The sequence below is a fragment of the Pristiophorus japonicus genome, chromosome 22 (assembly GCF_044704955.1).
Source record: "Pristiophorus japonicus isolate sPriJap1 chromosome 22, sPriJap1.hap1, whole genome shotgun sequence".
In the NCBI taxonomy this organism is placed as follows: domain Eukaryota; kingdom Metazoa; phylum Chordata; class Chondrichthyes; family Pristiophoridae; genus Pristiophorus; species Pristiophorus japonicus.
In genome coordinates, this window is record NC_091998.1 from 1,498,209 (window position 1) to 1,513,158 (window position 14,950).

Here is a 14,950-nt window from a genome sequence, read left to right on the forward strand (position 1 = left end):
CCTTTGTACAACGCATAGCAGTGACATGGTTGAGCAGTCAATCTATGGTTTTGGTATTGTTGGTTAGGAAGGATGTTGGCCAAGACACCGTGAATACCCTGCTTCTTTAAATATTGCCACAGGATCCTTGATGTCCATCTGAGTCAGCAGGACAGGCAAACAGGGCCTGGATTTAAAATCACATCTGAAGGACAGCACCTCTGGTTCTATCACTCCCCCTCAGTATTGCTGCAGTGACAGCCAAATCCTGGAGGGAGGCTTGACCTCTGAACCTGCTGACTCAGGCGAGACTCGACCCCTGAGTCAACCTGGTACTTTAGAATCGAATCCCTTCTCTATTTTAACAAGGCTTTAAAATAAGCAGCTGCAGTATTGTTAAATATTGGAACAGGAATTTGCTCAGAATGCATTTGATACTCATCTCAAACCATGCACTTTTAGCCCATTGGTGTCGATGTTACTGAATGAAATGGATTCAGAATTCCTGCTTTTTCCACTGCTTAAAATATCAGTGGTGATACATTAAATTCAAGTCTTAAACATAAAATTGATTTTTAGAATCCCAGTTCACAAAAATGAATGCATAGTTTACTAATTAATAAAATATTCATAAATACCTGTTCATAATTGCTTACATGGCCTCTTGTACAATAGGTGCACCTCTCTGAACCACACCTCCATACAATGAACCAAGTGGCAAAATATATACTTGAGAAATGTATTCTATTCAAACTTTAATGCGTTTAAGTGGAATGTTAACATTTTTTTTGCAGTTCCTGTTTTTTTTTTAAGGTCTTATCGTACAAATTAAATACAGATTTTAAAATTCAAGGTCTCCTCTGTGTGTGACATGGGTACCAATAGTTTCTTGGCCATTACTGGTGCCTTGCTCCTCAGATGATGCACTAGAATTGCTGAGAGGAGGAGCAGGGACCTCACAGATAAATACTCAGCATATCAATTGGATCTTGATGTGCTCAAATTGTTTATTTGGGATGCTCGTGGACCAATGCAAGCTTCCTGACCTCTCTCTACACCATAGAGACTGTCAGAAGTTGCATAGGAGCCAGACTGTGGGTTAAATAATGAATTAATAAACTTATAATATACTGCGGCCCGAACTTGGTGTGAGCGAAGGCCCGCCGCTTTCTCGGCGGTCCCTGGGCGGCATGTGAACTTTTGCTGCCCGCTGCTACTGGGGCCAGTCGGGCGAGACTTTAGTCGCAGTTCTGTTGGCGGGCGTGAGCGGGCGTGAGCGGCAGGCAGCGGGCGGGAGCAGAGGTGGTGAGGGGCAGGGGTGCGGATTGTCGTGACGAAGGCAGAGCCATGAGGAGGATGATGTCCTCACGTCGAGGGGGGGAAGAGAGGTGGTGATAGTGGATAGAAGGTTGGGTGTTGGTGCTGCTGATGCTGTTAACTCTTCAGTAAGTTGTTGCTGTTGTTTCACATGGTTGGTTTGGATTGTCACTTGACTGGTTTTTGAAATAATGTACAAATTTTGCATTGACTTGTTTGCATGTTCTGTCACTTGCCTTGTGCGCTATTTAATACAGACACATTGTTAATCAGCCCTTGGTCAGTGTCTCACTTTTGCATCATCTGAGAATCAGACAAACGTCCTTCAGGTGTACTGGTCTCTGAGCAATGTCTTAGTGTCCACATATGATGCAACTCTTTCATGGGTCCTATCATCAGGCGATCTCACAAGACAAGTAAGGGTGACCAATGCAGGAAGGCTGCCATTGAATGAGAGAGAGCTGCACATCTTGGAGGCCACACATTAAGGCTTGCACTTCAGTCCACATTTTCTTCGGTGCAATATTGCCGAGCCCCACACCTGATATGACATGTTCTTCAGTGACATCGCAGTCCATTATATATATTGTCCCGGATTCTATTCTGGAGCTCGTGATGTTCTCAGTATCATGTCCTCCCACCTGACAGAACCTTACATGATCTCATTATTGCCGATATACTTTGACATAAGCTGAGAACATCTGTACACTCACATTGTCTCAATAAATCTGTTGTGCCCACAATGTTGTGAAAACCCATATAGCACATCACTATCGAGACTTTACTGTATCTCGGAGCTCATTGCCGCTTCCTATAGCACACCTGCTCTTCAACGGAGCACTTTTCATTTACATCTGTGAAGACTTTCTGTGCAGTTTAATTTAAATGTGTGAACTCACTCTGAGGGTATGATTATGGTGCAGCATGTGTATGTTACCCGGGATGTGCAGCTCTGAACCACACTGCGCGATTGTCCCTGCCGCCTGATTTACAGCTAGCTCAGACCACCTTTTTCCCAGCAGTGGTTCAGGCGGGTGGGAGCAGCACCTTAGAGGATTGTACACCACCAAAATCACACTGTTGGAGCCTCCAGCATGGGCAGGCAGCAGGAAGTTGCATCAGTGGTACTTCCTCGAAGAAACTCCCGCTGGGCAGGACCTGGGCGGCTGTGGGCAGGACCTTGGCAGCTGTGGGCGGGACCTGGGCGGCTGTGGGCGGGATCTGGGCGGCTGTGGGCGGGACCTGGGCGGCTGTGGGCGGGACCTGGGCGGCTGTGGGCGGGACCTGGCCGGTTGTGGGCGGGACTTGGGCGGCTGTGGGCGGGACCTGGGTGGCTGTGGGCGGGACCTGGGCGACAGAGGGGCGGGACTTGGCCGGTTGTGGGCGGGACCTGGGCGGTTGTGGGCGGGACCTGGGCGGCTGTGGGCGGGACCTGGGTGGCTGTGGGCGGGACCTGGGCGACAGATGGGCGGGACTTGGCCGGTTGTGGGCGGGACCTGGGCGGCAGATGGGCGGGACCTGGGCGGTTGTGGGCGGGACCTGGGCGGTTGTGGGCGGGACCTGGGCGGCTGTGGGCGGGACCTGGGCGGCAGATGGGCGGGACCTGGCCGGTTGTGGGCGGGACCTGGGTGGGACCTTGGCGGCTGTGGGCGGTTCATTGACCAAATTCGGGCCCTGTAAAACGATATTAGCATGCAGTTTGTTTTTCAAGAGGGATATTTTGTACCATAAATTTACAATCCAATCTGTTGGAAACGTGTTGGAGCAACAATCGAGATTATGAAGCAAAAACTTTGTTGGTAGATGTGCTGAGCTCTGCATCATTAGTTATTAGGTGCGTGATTGGTTTAAACCAGTGTTACAGAACAAGGGTCATTATTCATAACCATGTTTCTGCAGTGGGATCCAGGCCCATCAATATAAGTCTGAAAATCTCCAGAGCATGACTATTTAAGGCTCGTACTGCCAAACTCCACCTCTGGGACTTGGAACATAAGAAATAGGAGCAACTCTTATGAAGAATTTAATAATTCATTTGTCTTTCCTCTCACACTCCAGAGCCTTTGACTCTGGCTGCACACATTCCTAAACAAGCGACCATTACAGGGTCTTCTCCATCAATAGCTTCCTCTCCCATGTTTATTGTGTGTGCTGCAGTTGATTGCTCATTTTCTGTCTCATTCTATTAACTCAGGAGTTCCCCAGAGCTGTGACCTCTCACTATGCCCCGTCTCCATATCAATGACCTCCACCCACAATTGCTCTTATCTGCATTGAATGCTCACATGCTGCAGCTCCCTCACGCTGCAATGGTTGAAGTATTACATTGTGAACACTTTCCGCTCACCAATAGCAGAGTGCCGAACTTCCCCCCTCAGGAAATATAATTTCTGCAGCCAGTAAATCCTTAGCACGCAGCAAAATTTAGTCACTCATTAAACATTGCAGGCAGACCATAAAGATGCTTATTTCAAGTTATTGCTGCAATTTGTGAAGCAGAATAGAGAGACTCTTATACCCAGGACCAATGAGAGGGAGTGACGAGTGAGACTTGGTAGATTGGAGGGTTAGGTAGTTCTGGTACAGAAACATATCTTTAATGATGTACGGTGTTCATCTAAACAAAGTTCGCATTGCTTCCTCAGTGAAAAGTCAATACACCTGAGTTTGAACATTCTAGAGAGAAAAAGTATTCGAGGGTAAGGAGAAAGAGAAGGGCAGTGGGATTATAGTAGATATCTGCGGTGTAGAACCAGTACAGGCAGGGACACAGTGAGCGGAGTGACCTGCTTCGGGGCTAAAACCTCTGATTAGATATTTAACACAAACCGTGCATCCAGTTCCCCTCCTCACCCACTCCACTTGGAATAACTTCCGAATTCGGGCATAAAATGAGCTTGCTTAATATTACAGAACCAAAGCCACACAGCTTCACTGTCCCTGCACACTGCCCGTGTCTCTTGGGCAATAAAATATTTTAATTTAATCCCAGTGCAGCTTGGAATGTTTGACCAAATAGACCATATATAATAGGTGACTACACACACACACACACACACACACACACACAGCCTTTCTCTGTAAGCTCCCATTTATCAAGGTTTAATTACTGTCATGTATACAACTGTCATTGTAACCCATGTATAAACTGACTGAAGTTGTACACCATGAGAACACTGACCATTAGGTGGTGAACTTGTGGGAGACACTCCTAACCTGGACTTTCAGGTATAAAAGGGGAAGCTCCACCCATCTTCTCCACTTCAGTGCTGGCAAATAAAAGTAACTGGTCACAGAGTGACCTTCTCTCTAGTATGGGCCTTGTGTGCATTTATACTGTATAGTAAGGACATATTATTGGCGACGAGAAACTGGGATATAAACCATACCAGCATGGCCACTAGCAGCACAGACGAGAGGTACTGTGTTGGTGATGATTGGGACGATTTTATTGAGAGACTACAGCAAAGTTTTGTCACTAAGGAATGGTTGGGACAGGATTCGGCCGACAAACGCAGGGCTCATCTCCTGACGGTTTGTGGATTCAGAACGTACTCCCTGATGAAGGACCTTCTAGCGCCAGAGAAGCCAGCGGACAGGACTTTTAAAGAGCTCAGTAAGTTGATCGGGGAACACTTTAAACCGGCGAGCAGCATGCACATGGCGAGACACCGGTTTTACACTCACCGGCGGCGAGAAGGGCAAAGCGTTCCAGACTTCGTGGCAGACCTCCGGCGACTGGCGAGCCTATGTAAGTTCCCAGATGCATGCAGAGCGGAGATGCTGCAAGACTTTTTTATTGAGGGCATCGGGCATGCTGGGGTTTTCAGGAAACTAATTGAGACCAAAGACTTGACCCTGGAAACGACGGCTTTGATGGCCCAGACATTTATCTCAGGGGAGGAAGAGACCAGAATGATGTTTGACAAAAATCTTGGTTTAAATGCAGCAAATGGACAGGGAGTCAACATTGTTAACGCGGCACACAGTTCTCCAGGCAGACAGGGGCAATCGGACATGCCCCAGCATGTAGTCGAACCCAAAGGGGGAATTCAACAGAGACAATGGCTAGCTGAACGGCGATTCACGCCATCGCAAGGGACAATGCGGCCAGTAATGGGGCCATCAACACCTGTCAATGGTGCGTTTAGGGACAGTTACAGAGACAGTCAGAGATGATCGACTGGTAATGGACCTTTTGTTTCCAACAACGGCTCATGTTGGAGGTGTGGAGGCAAACACACAACCAGAGCTTGCAGGTAGCAGCAATATACCTGCAGAAACTGCAACATCAGCGGTCACTTGGCGTGTATGTGCAGGAAGCCTGCAGCCAGGTTGATGTACGAGGAGGATGGGCCCGATGTAAGCCCTACGAGGCCAAATGGACACTGGGGAAAATCGCTGGAAGCTGAAGTTCAGCGAGTTCATGTGGAGCACGTATACAGTTCATACACTAGGACGCCACCGATAATGATGAAAGTGTTCCTCAATGGCATCCCATTATCAATGGAGCTAGACACAGAGGCCAATCAGTCCCTGATGAGTATCAAACAGTTTGACAAGTTGTGGGCGTCCAAGGCCAGGAGGCCAAAATTATTGCCGATTGATGCACAGCTACGGACATATACAAAGGAGATCATTCCGGTGCTAGGCAGTGCCACGTAGTCGTGACCCACAAAGATTTGGAGAACAGGTGGCCACTCTGGATTGTCCCAGGTGATGATCCCGCACTATTGGGGAGGAGTTGGCTTGCTGTCATGAACTGGAAATGTCAATGCAATTTCTTATGTGGAGCGAATATCGTGCTCACAGGTCCTGGACAAATTTGACTCATTATTTCAACCCGGCATTGGCACTTTCATGGGGACCAAGGTAGTGATTCACATAAACCCGATGCCAGGCCAGTACACCACAAGGCCAGTGCGGTGCCGTACGTGATGCTGGAAAAGATAGAATGCGAATTGGACCGCCTGCTGAGGGAAGACATCATCTCGCCAGTCGAATTCAGTGACTGGGCGAGCCCGATTGTGCCAGTGCTCAAGGCGGATGGGTCGGTCAGGATATGTGGTGATTACAAGGCCACTATCAATCGGGTGTCACTCCAAGACCAGTACCCGCTACCGAGAGCAGAGGACCTCTTTGCGACGCTATCCGGTGGCAAACTTTTTTCAAAATTGGACCTGACCTCAGCTTACATGACCCAGGAGCTGGCGAGTGAGTCGAAGAAGCTGACCACCATCACGACACACAAGGGGTTGTTTGAGTATAACAGATGTCCGTTCGGGATACGTTCGGCCGCTGCGATCTTTCAACGAAATATGGAAAGCCTCCTCAAGTCGATTCCAAGGACGATGGTTTTTCAAGACGACATCCTCATCACGGGTCGTGATACTGAAGAATACCTCCACAACCTGGAGGAGGTGCTACGCAGACTGGACCGGGTAGGGCTGCGACTGAAAAAGGCGAAGTGCGCCTTCCTAGCTCCAGAGGTAGAATTCCTGGGGATGAGGGTAGCAGCAGACAGGATCGGACCCACTGCGTCTAAAACGTAAGTGATCCAGAGAGCACCCAGACCCCGCAACACGACGGAGCTGCGTTCGTTCCTGGAGCTCCTGAACTATTTTGGTAACTTTCTTCCCAAATTGAGCACGCTGTTCGAGCTGCCAAATGTGCTCCTATGCACAGGTCGCGAATGGGTCTGGTGGGACAGCCAGGAAAGGGCTTTTGATAGAGTACACAATTTGTTGTACTCCAACAAACTGTTAACGTTATATGACCCGTGCAAGAAACTTGTTTTAACCTGTGATGCGTCGTCCTATGGGGTCGGGTATGTAATGCAGCATGTTAATGCCAAGGGTCAAGTACAGCCGGTAGCTTCTGCCTCCAGAAGTCTGTCCCAGGCAGAAAGGGGCTACGGGATGGTAGAAAAGGAAGTGCTAGCATGTGTATATGCAGTAAAAAAAAAATGCACCAGTACCTGTTTGGCAGGAAATTTGAGCTGGAGACAGATCACAAACCCCTAACATCCCTTTTGGCCGACAACAAGGCCATAAATGCAAATGCGTCGGCCCGCATACAGAGGTGGACACTTATGTTATTCGCCTATGATTACACAATTCGGCACAGAACGGACACTGAAAACTGCGCCGATGCACTCAGCAGGCTCCCACTAGCCACCACTGAGGGGGCAACCGAGCATCTGCTGAGATGGTCATGGCTGTTGAAGCTTTCGAAAGCGAAGGCTCACCCGTGACAGCCCGTCAGATCAAAATCTGGACAAATAGAGACCCGCTACTGTCTTTAGTCAAGAAATGTGTCCTGAATAGGGACTGGGCAACCACATACGGGGCATGCCCTGAGGAATTTAAACCATTTCACAGGCGCAAGGATGAACTCTTGATTCAGGCTGATTGCCTACTTTGGGGAAACCAAGTAGTCGTGCCCCAGATGGGCAGAGAGGCATTCATCCGAGAACTCCACAATGAGCACCCGGGCATTGTCATGATGAAGGCAATTGCCAGGTCACACGTTTGGTGGCCAGGGATAGATGCAGACCTGGAACTTTGTGTTCGCTGGTGCAACACATGTGCTCAGCTGGGCAATGCGCCCAGGGAAGCCCCCCTTAGCCCCTGGTCCTGGCCCGCCAAGCCATGGTCATGCATCCATGTGGACTACGCAGGACCTTTCATGGGAAAAATGTTTTTGGTTGTAGTAGACGCCTACTCCAAATGGATCGAGTGTGACATTCTCAATTCAAGCACATCCTCTGCCATGGTAGAAAGTCTACGGGCAATGTTCACCGCCCGGTCTACTGGACGTCTTGGTCAGCGACAATGACCCGTGCTTTACAAGCACTGAATTCCAGGACATCATGGTAGGAAATGGTCTCAACCATGTCACAACGGCACCGTTCAAGCCGGCCTCAAACGGCCAGGCGGAACGAGCAGTGCAGATAATCAAACAGGGGATGCTCAGAATCCAAGGGGGATCCCTACAAAGCCACTTATTATGCACCCTGTTGGCCAATAGATCCCGACCACACCAGCTCAGAGGGGTTCCACCCGCAGAGCTGCTAATGAAAAGGATGCTCAAAACCAGGTTATCCCTTATACTCCCCACCATGAAAGAAATTGTTGAGAGCAGGTGCTGGTCAAAATGTGAATACCATGACGGGAATGCGAGGGCGCGATGTATTGATGTCAATGACCCTGTCTTTGTCATCAACTATGCGGCAGGGCTCAAATGGCTCGCAGGCACTGTGGTTGCCAAAGAGGGGAATAGGAATCTGGTAGTTAAACTTACTAATGGACAAATCTGCCGCAACATAGAAACATAGAAACATAGAAAATAGGTGCAGGAGTAGGCCTTCTAGCCTGCACCGCCATTCAATGAGTTCATGGCTGAACATGCAACTTCAGTACCCCATTCCTGCTTTCTCGCCATACCCCTTGATCCTCCTAGTAGTAAGGACTTTATCTAATTCCTTTTTGAATATATTTAGTGAATTGGCCTCAACAACTTTCTGTGGTAGAGAATTCTCTGGGTGAAGAAGTTTCTCCTCATCTCGGTCCTAAATGGCTTACCCCTTATCCTTAGACTGTAACTCCTGGTTCTGGACTTCCCCAACATTGGGAACATTCTTCCTGCATCTAACCTGTCTAAACCCATCAGAATTTTAAACGTTTCTATGAGGTCCCCTGTCATTCTTCTGAACTCCAGTGAATACAAGCTCAGTTGATCCAGTCTTTCTTGACAGGTCAGTCCCGCCATCCCGGGAATCAGTCTGGTGAACCTTCCCTGCACTCCCTCAATAGCAAGAATGTCCTTCCTCAAGTTAGGAGACCAAAACTGTACACAATACTCCAGGTGTGGCCTCACCAAGGCCCTGTACAACTGTAGTAACACCTCCCTGCCCCTGTACTCAAATCCCCTCGCTATGAAGGCTAACATGCCATTTGCTTTCTTAACCGCCTGCTGTACCTGCATGCCAACCTTCAATGACTGATGTACCATGACACCCAGGTCTCGTTGCACCTCCCCTTTTCCTAATCTGTCACCATTCAGATAATAGTCTGTCTCTCTGTTTTTACCACCAAAGTGGATAACCTCACATTTATCCACATTATACTTTATCTGCCATGCATTTGCCCACTCACCTAACCTATCCAAGTCACTCTGCTACCTCATAGCATCCTCCTCGCAGCTCACACTGCCACCCAACTTAGTGTCATCCGCAAATTTGAAGATACTACATTTCATCCCCTCGTCTAACTCATTAATGTACAGTGTAAACAGCTGGGGCCCCAGCACAGAACCTTGCGGTACCCCACTAGTCACTGCCTGCTATTCTGAAAAGTACCCATTTACTCCTACTCTTTGCTTCCTGTCTGACAACCAGTTCTCAATCCATGTCAGCACACTACCCCCAAACCCATGTGCTTTAACTTTGCACATTAATCTCTTGTCTTGGACCTTGTCGAAAGCCTTCTGAAAGTCCAAATATACCACATCAACTGGTTCTCCCTTGTCCACTCTACTGGAAACATCCTCAAAAAATTCCAGAAGATTTGTCAAGCATGATTTCCCTTTCACAAATCCATGCTGACTTGGACCTATCATGTCACCTCTTTCCAAATGTGCTGCTATGACATCCTTAATAATTGATTCCATCATTTTACCCACTACTGAGGTCAGGCTGACCGGTCTATAATTCCCTGTTTTCTCTCTCCCTCCTTTTTTTAAAAAGTGGGGTTACATTGGCTACCCTCCACTCGATAGGAACTGATCCAGAGTCAATGGAATGTTGGAAAATGACTGTCAATGCATCCGCTATTTCCAAGGCCACCTCCTTAAGTACTCTGGGATGCAGTCCATCAGGCCCTAGGGATTTATCGGCCTTCAATCCCATCAATTTCCTCAACACAATTTCCCGACTAATAAGGATTTCGCTCAGTTCCTCCTCCTTACTAGACCCTCTGACCCCTTTTATATCCGGAAGGTTGTTTGTGTCCTCCTTAGTGAATACCGAACCAATGTACTTGTTCAAGTGGTCTGCCATTTCTTTGTTCCCTGTTATGACTTTCCCTGATTCTGACTGCAGGGGACCTACGTTTGTCTTTACTAACCTTTTTCTCTTTACATATCTATAGAAACTTTTGCAATCCGTCTTAATGTTCCCTGCAAGCTTCTTCTCGTACTCCATTTTCCCTGCCCTAATCAAACCCTTTGTCCTCCTCTGCTGAGTTCTAAATTTCTCCCAGTCCCCGGGTTCGCTGCTATTTCTGGCCAATTTGTATGCCACTTCCTTGGCTTTAATACTATCCCTGATTTCCCTTGATAGCCACGGTTGAGCCGCCTTCCCTTTTTTATTTTTACGCCAGACACGTGGATCAAACTAAAAGGAGGTTCAGCAACCCCATAGAAGAAGCAGAGGAAGAACACGACGTAAAGTTTACTCCACCACAGGTGACCGAACACCGGAACCAAGTGGAGGAGAGGCCAGTCACTGTGGGCAGTCCGGACAGGCCTGAGGCACCGCAAACAGCAGACACTCAGGCCAGCACCCAACAACCGGAGCCCCAACTCAGGCGCTCTACAAGGGAGCGTAAACCACCAGAGAGACTTAACCTGTGATCCTAATTGGGGGGAGGTAATGTCATGTATTCAACTGTCATTGTAATCCATGTATAAACTGATCTAAGTTGTACACCGTGAGAACACTGACCACTAGGTGGTGAACTTGTGGGAGACACTCCTAACCTGGACTTTCAGGTATAAAAGGGGAAGCTCCACCCATGTTCTGCTCTTCAGTGCTGGCTAATAAAAGTAACTGGTCACAGAGTGACCTTTTCTCTACTATGGGCCTCGTGTGCATTTGTACTGTATAGTAAGGACATATTAATTACCTTCACAGTTTTGCGATTGTTGTTAATTGTCGAAGGGCTGTGGGAAGGGGACTTGGCAAACAGTGGAGTTAGAGGAAATTACACTCAACTCAATTTTTAAAATAATACATTTTTATATTTTGAATGACAGGAAAATACCAACAGGAAGGGAAAATCTTGGAATTAAAGAAAATTATCAACCGAGAGGCGGCAACAGTCACAATGAATCCAACAGGTTGGTCGCAGCACGAGGCCACACCACAAGCATAAGATCAACGTTACAAAATCACCATAATCTTACAGCAGGAACAAATAATACAACATTATCATCACACAGCATTATTACAGAATTCACGCAGCAATACACAGCAAGAATGGAGTGCATTAGCAATAGAGCAATAATTAAGAAACAACTAATTCAAAGATAGGTTGCTAACAGCCAAATATATCCAATCAACACTAATATCGCAAAGGCATTGTAGTTTGTCGGGAAGGACTGATGCAGAGTCCGAGAAAGCCCAAGTTAGTCCAGTCAGACCCCATGTGCACAGCATTGGTTGGGGCCAAGCCTGCAAATCATGGAGAAGTTTTTGGCATGGGTTCCTCACATCTGGTTTCTAACACAGTGCAGCAATGTATTTCATACCTTTAATGAGACTAACTTAGATTACATGTCATGGGCAATAGTTCTCAGGATCTCATTCAAGAGACTTCCCATCGCCAGTGGGAGTGTTGTGGGTGTGCACTTGTTCAGGGCTGTGAAAAGCAAGTTTAGGACAGACATTAGGACAGACACAGAAGGTGCTCACCAGTGCAATGGTAGCCACCAAGGGTGGGTGAGGCTCGGACATGGACTCATTTAAGAGCGAGCTGGATATGGCAGATGGAGAGATGGTAGAGCTAGTATTCTTGCAGATCAAATAGGCTGAAGGGCTTTCTTCATCTGCACCGATCTTGTGAAGCGCTATCCACCTTTCAGTCCCCATCAGAATGAATAGCAGTAGGTAGATGTATTTAGAAAAAACAATTAATGACTTTAATGTGATGGTACGCCACAAAGTGAATGTCATGAAGTGTGATTTATGTCCCACTTTCAGCTGGATCATGATTCACTCACAACTCTAGCACATGTGAACTACGCAGTCAGCATCATGGGCAGAATATCAATCAGACTGCATGGCTGCTCTGAACCTATCCTCTATTTATTCTTCCTGATCTCTGCAAAGTTGATTACCTCCATGTATTGCACAGAATTGAGACCAGTTAAACATCTTACTCAGAGCTAACATTGTTGGTTGGTGATATTTTTTGTTTTAAGATTTCCAATTACTGTGATCTTGGCATCCACCCTAATTAAATGTGAAATACAAAGAGAATGAATTGATAAAAGGTGCGGGGACTTGAGCTTTACATTGGGCTATTGTTCTGAGCTAAACACCACTGCATTTTACACTGCATTGACCTGTGCTAGGAAGGTATGCACTGGTACCACAACCACCTATTTAAAGCACATGCCAATATCTAAATGGTTTAAAAGAAATAAATTAAGCAGCAATAATGTGTTGCGGCCAACAGTTTTATTCATCCCTTTGCCTTTGCTTCCCAGAGACAATTCAAATTAACTCTTGTGATGCAAATGCAGAGAGAGGCCCAATGGAACTGTGCTGGGTGGGGGAGGGTGAGAGTGAAGAGAGGGAACTGCCACAGAAGAAATGCATCCATATTGCGGTGGTGTATCATCCATCCCAGCATTTCGGGGGTTGTGAGGGGAGGGGCAAAGAGAGAGAAATAGAGAACATGCATTTATCCTGTCCTGTGAATATCCCAAAGCTCACCACAGCTAATGAATTATTCTTTAAGGGAAATGCAGCAGCCAATTTGTGCTCAGCAAGATCCCACAACAACAATGTGATAAATGACCAGGACTCTGTTGTGTTGGTGTTGGAGATAGAAGTGTGTGTTGTGAGGTAGTGATGTAGTAGGGGATGCACTGGGGATGGAGTGGTGAATGAACGCACATTGCCCCAGTAGGCTACAACTGCAGCTTCATAAACCCTTGGATCGCTGAAGCTTGTCTACTCATTGTAGGGGGTAAGTCTGTGTCCTTCAGTGTGACATACCCAGTGCATTGAATGATGGCAGCAATTGTGCCACTGTATAAAGTTAATCAGATGCAGAAGAGGCTTTTTGTGTTTTTTTCCATCTGTACCAAACCTCAGGTTAATGTCTATAATGTGCATGGGTTTATGCTTGTTCCCCGTTAACTCAATGAAATAAAACCTGATGCTGTTTCAGTTCAAATCATGGAGTTAATTTATAGCGATGTGCAGTCCGCTCCTGTCCTCATGGCTGAAAATGGAATAAACCCCACCCCATCAATGATAACCCAGTTGGTATAAATACATTAAAGGATATAATGCAACGTTGCTCAAACATTGTACCCTGTATCTAATTCCCTCAATGTGTTGCGGTATTATCTCCAGTCTATCTTGTGCAGGCTCCAGTTACTGACAACAATTGATTATAGATTACTAATCTTGGATTTCAAGTTTTGAGTGGGGCAGAATCTGAAAATGAGATCTGAGCTATTTAGAAATGATATCAGGAAGCACATTTTCACAGAACTCTCTCCCCCAAAAGGCTGCAGCTGCCGGGGGTCAACTTAAACGTTCAAGACCGAGGTCGATAGATTTGTGTTGGGTACGGGTATCGAGGGATATGGAGCAAGGCGGGTAAGTGGAGTTGAGATTTGATTGGCAGAACAGCTTCGTGAGGCTGAATGTCCTACTTCTGTAACCATGCATTTGGTGTAGATTTTTCTTGCTATTTTTAACCAAAAGGAATCACAACACAGCACTCATGTAGACATGCTGGCACTTAAAGTGTTGTGAAGATTGGGTAACTTTGATGAATGAAACAAATGAAATATAAACTTCCATTTATACAGCATCTCTTTATGTTGTCAATGTCAGAAAACATTTCACACAGTGGATTTTTTCGAGTGGAGTAACTATTATGTCGACAAAGAGCATTGGGATGAGTGACCAGTTTATTTTTTGGAAAACGAGCCTTCCGTTTAGTGATAGTTTTCCTGCCTCAGGAGATGATGGGTTTGAGCCCCACTCCCGACAGCCCAGCGAGTGAAGACTAGAATTTGGTCTCTATACACTGGATTGACATCCAGAGGACTTGTGTTCGGACGGATTGCCCACTGGCTCAGCAGTCGCTTCACTCCAGACTGCCCCAGTGGGATAGGCTCTGAAAACTGTATCGACTTCCAGCGGAGTGTGTCCAATGGGTCTGGCTGCCCCCACTCCATCATAAAGGGTAGGTCTTTAGACTTGTTTGCAGCCCATCTAGGAACAGGTACTATGAGGATAAAGGCAACAGGAAACCACCTCAGCTACTCTTCCGTAGTTGGTGACTCATGAATCTCGTGTGTGAGACTTGAGTTAGGACCTGCCCTACGACTGAACTCAGTGGATGGACAGAGTATTGATTGAGGGAGGAATGTTGGACATTCTTCAAGTAGTTTTATTGAAACTTTACCATCTACTTCAAGTGAGAGAAAGCCTCACAGTTGGAGATTTCAGCAGCAATGGGACACAAATCCAAAGCTTCCTGATACAAGAGTCAGCAATGCTGCAAATTGAAAGACTAAGAGATTGAACTAAAATCAGAAGAGAGGCAGAATTATTCAAAGGAGATATTACTCATAAATCTTCTTTTGAACTGATTCTTTGATAAGAGGAAGCTCACTAACTGGTGCC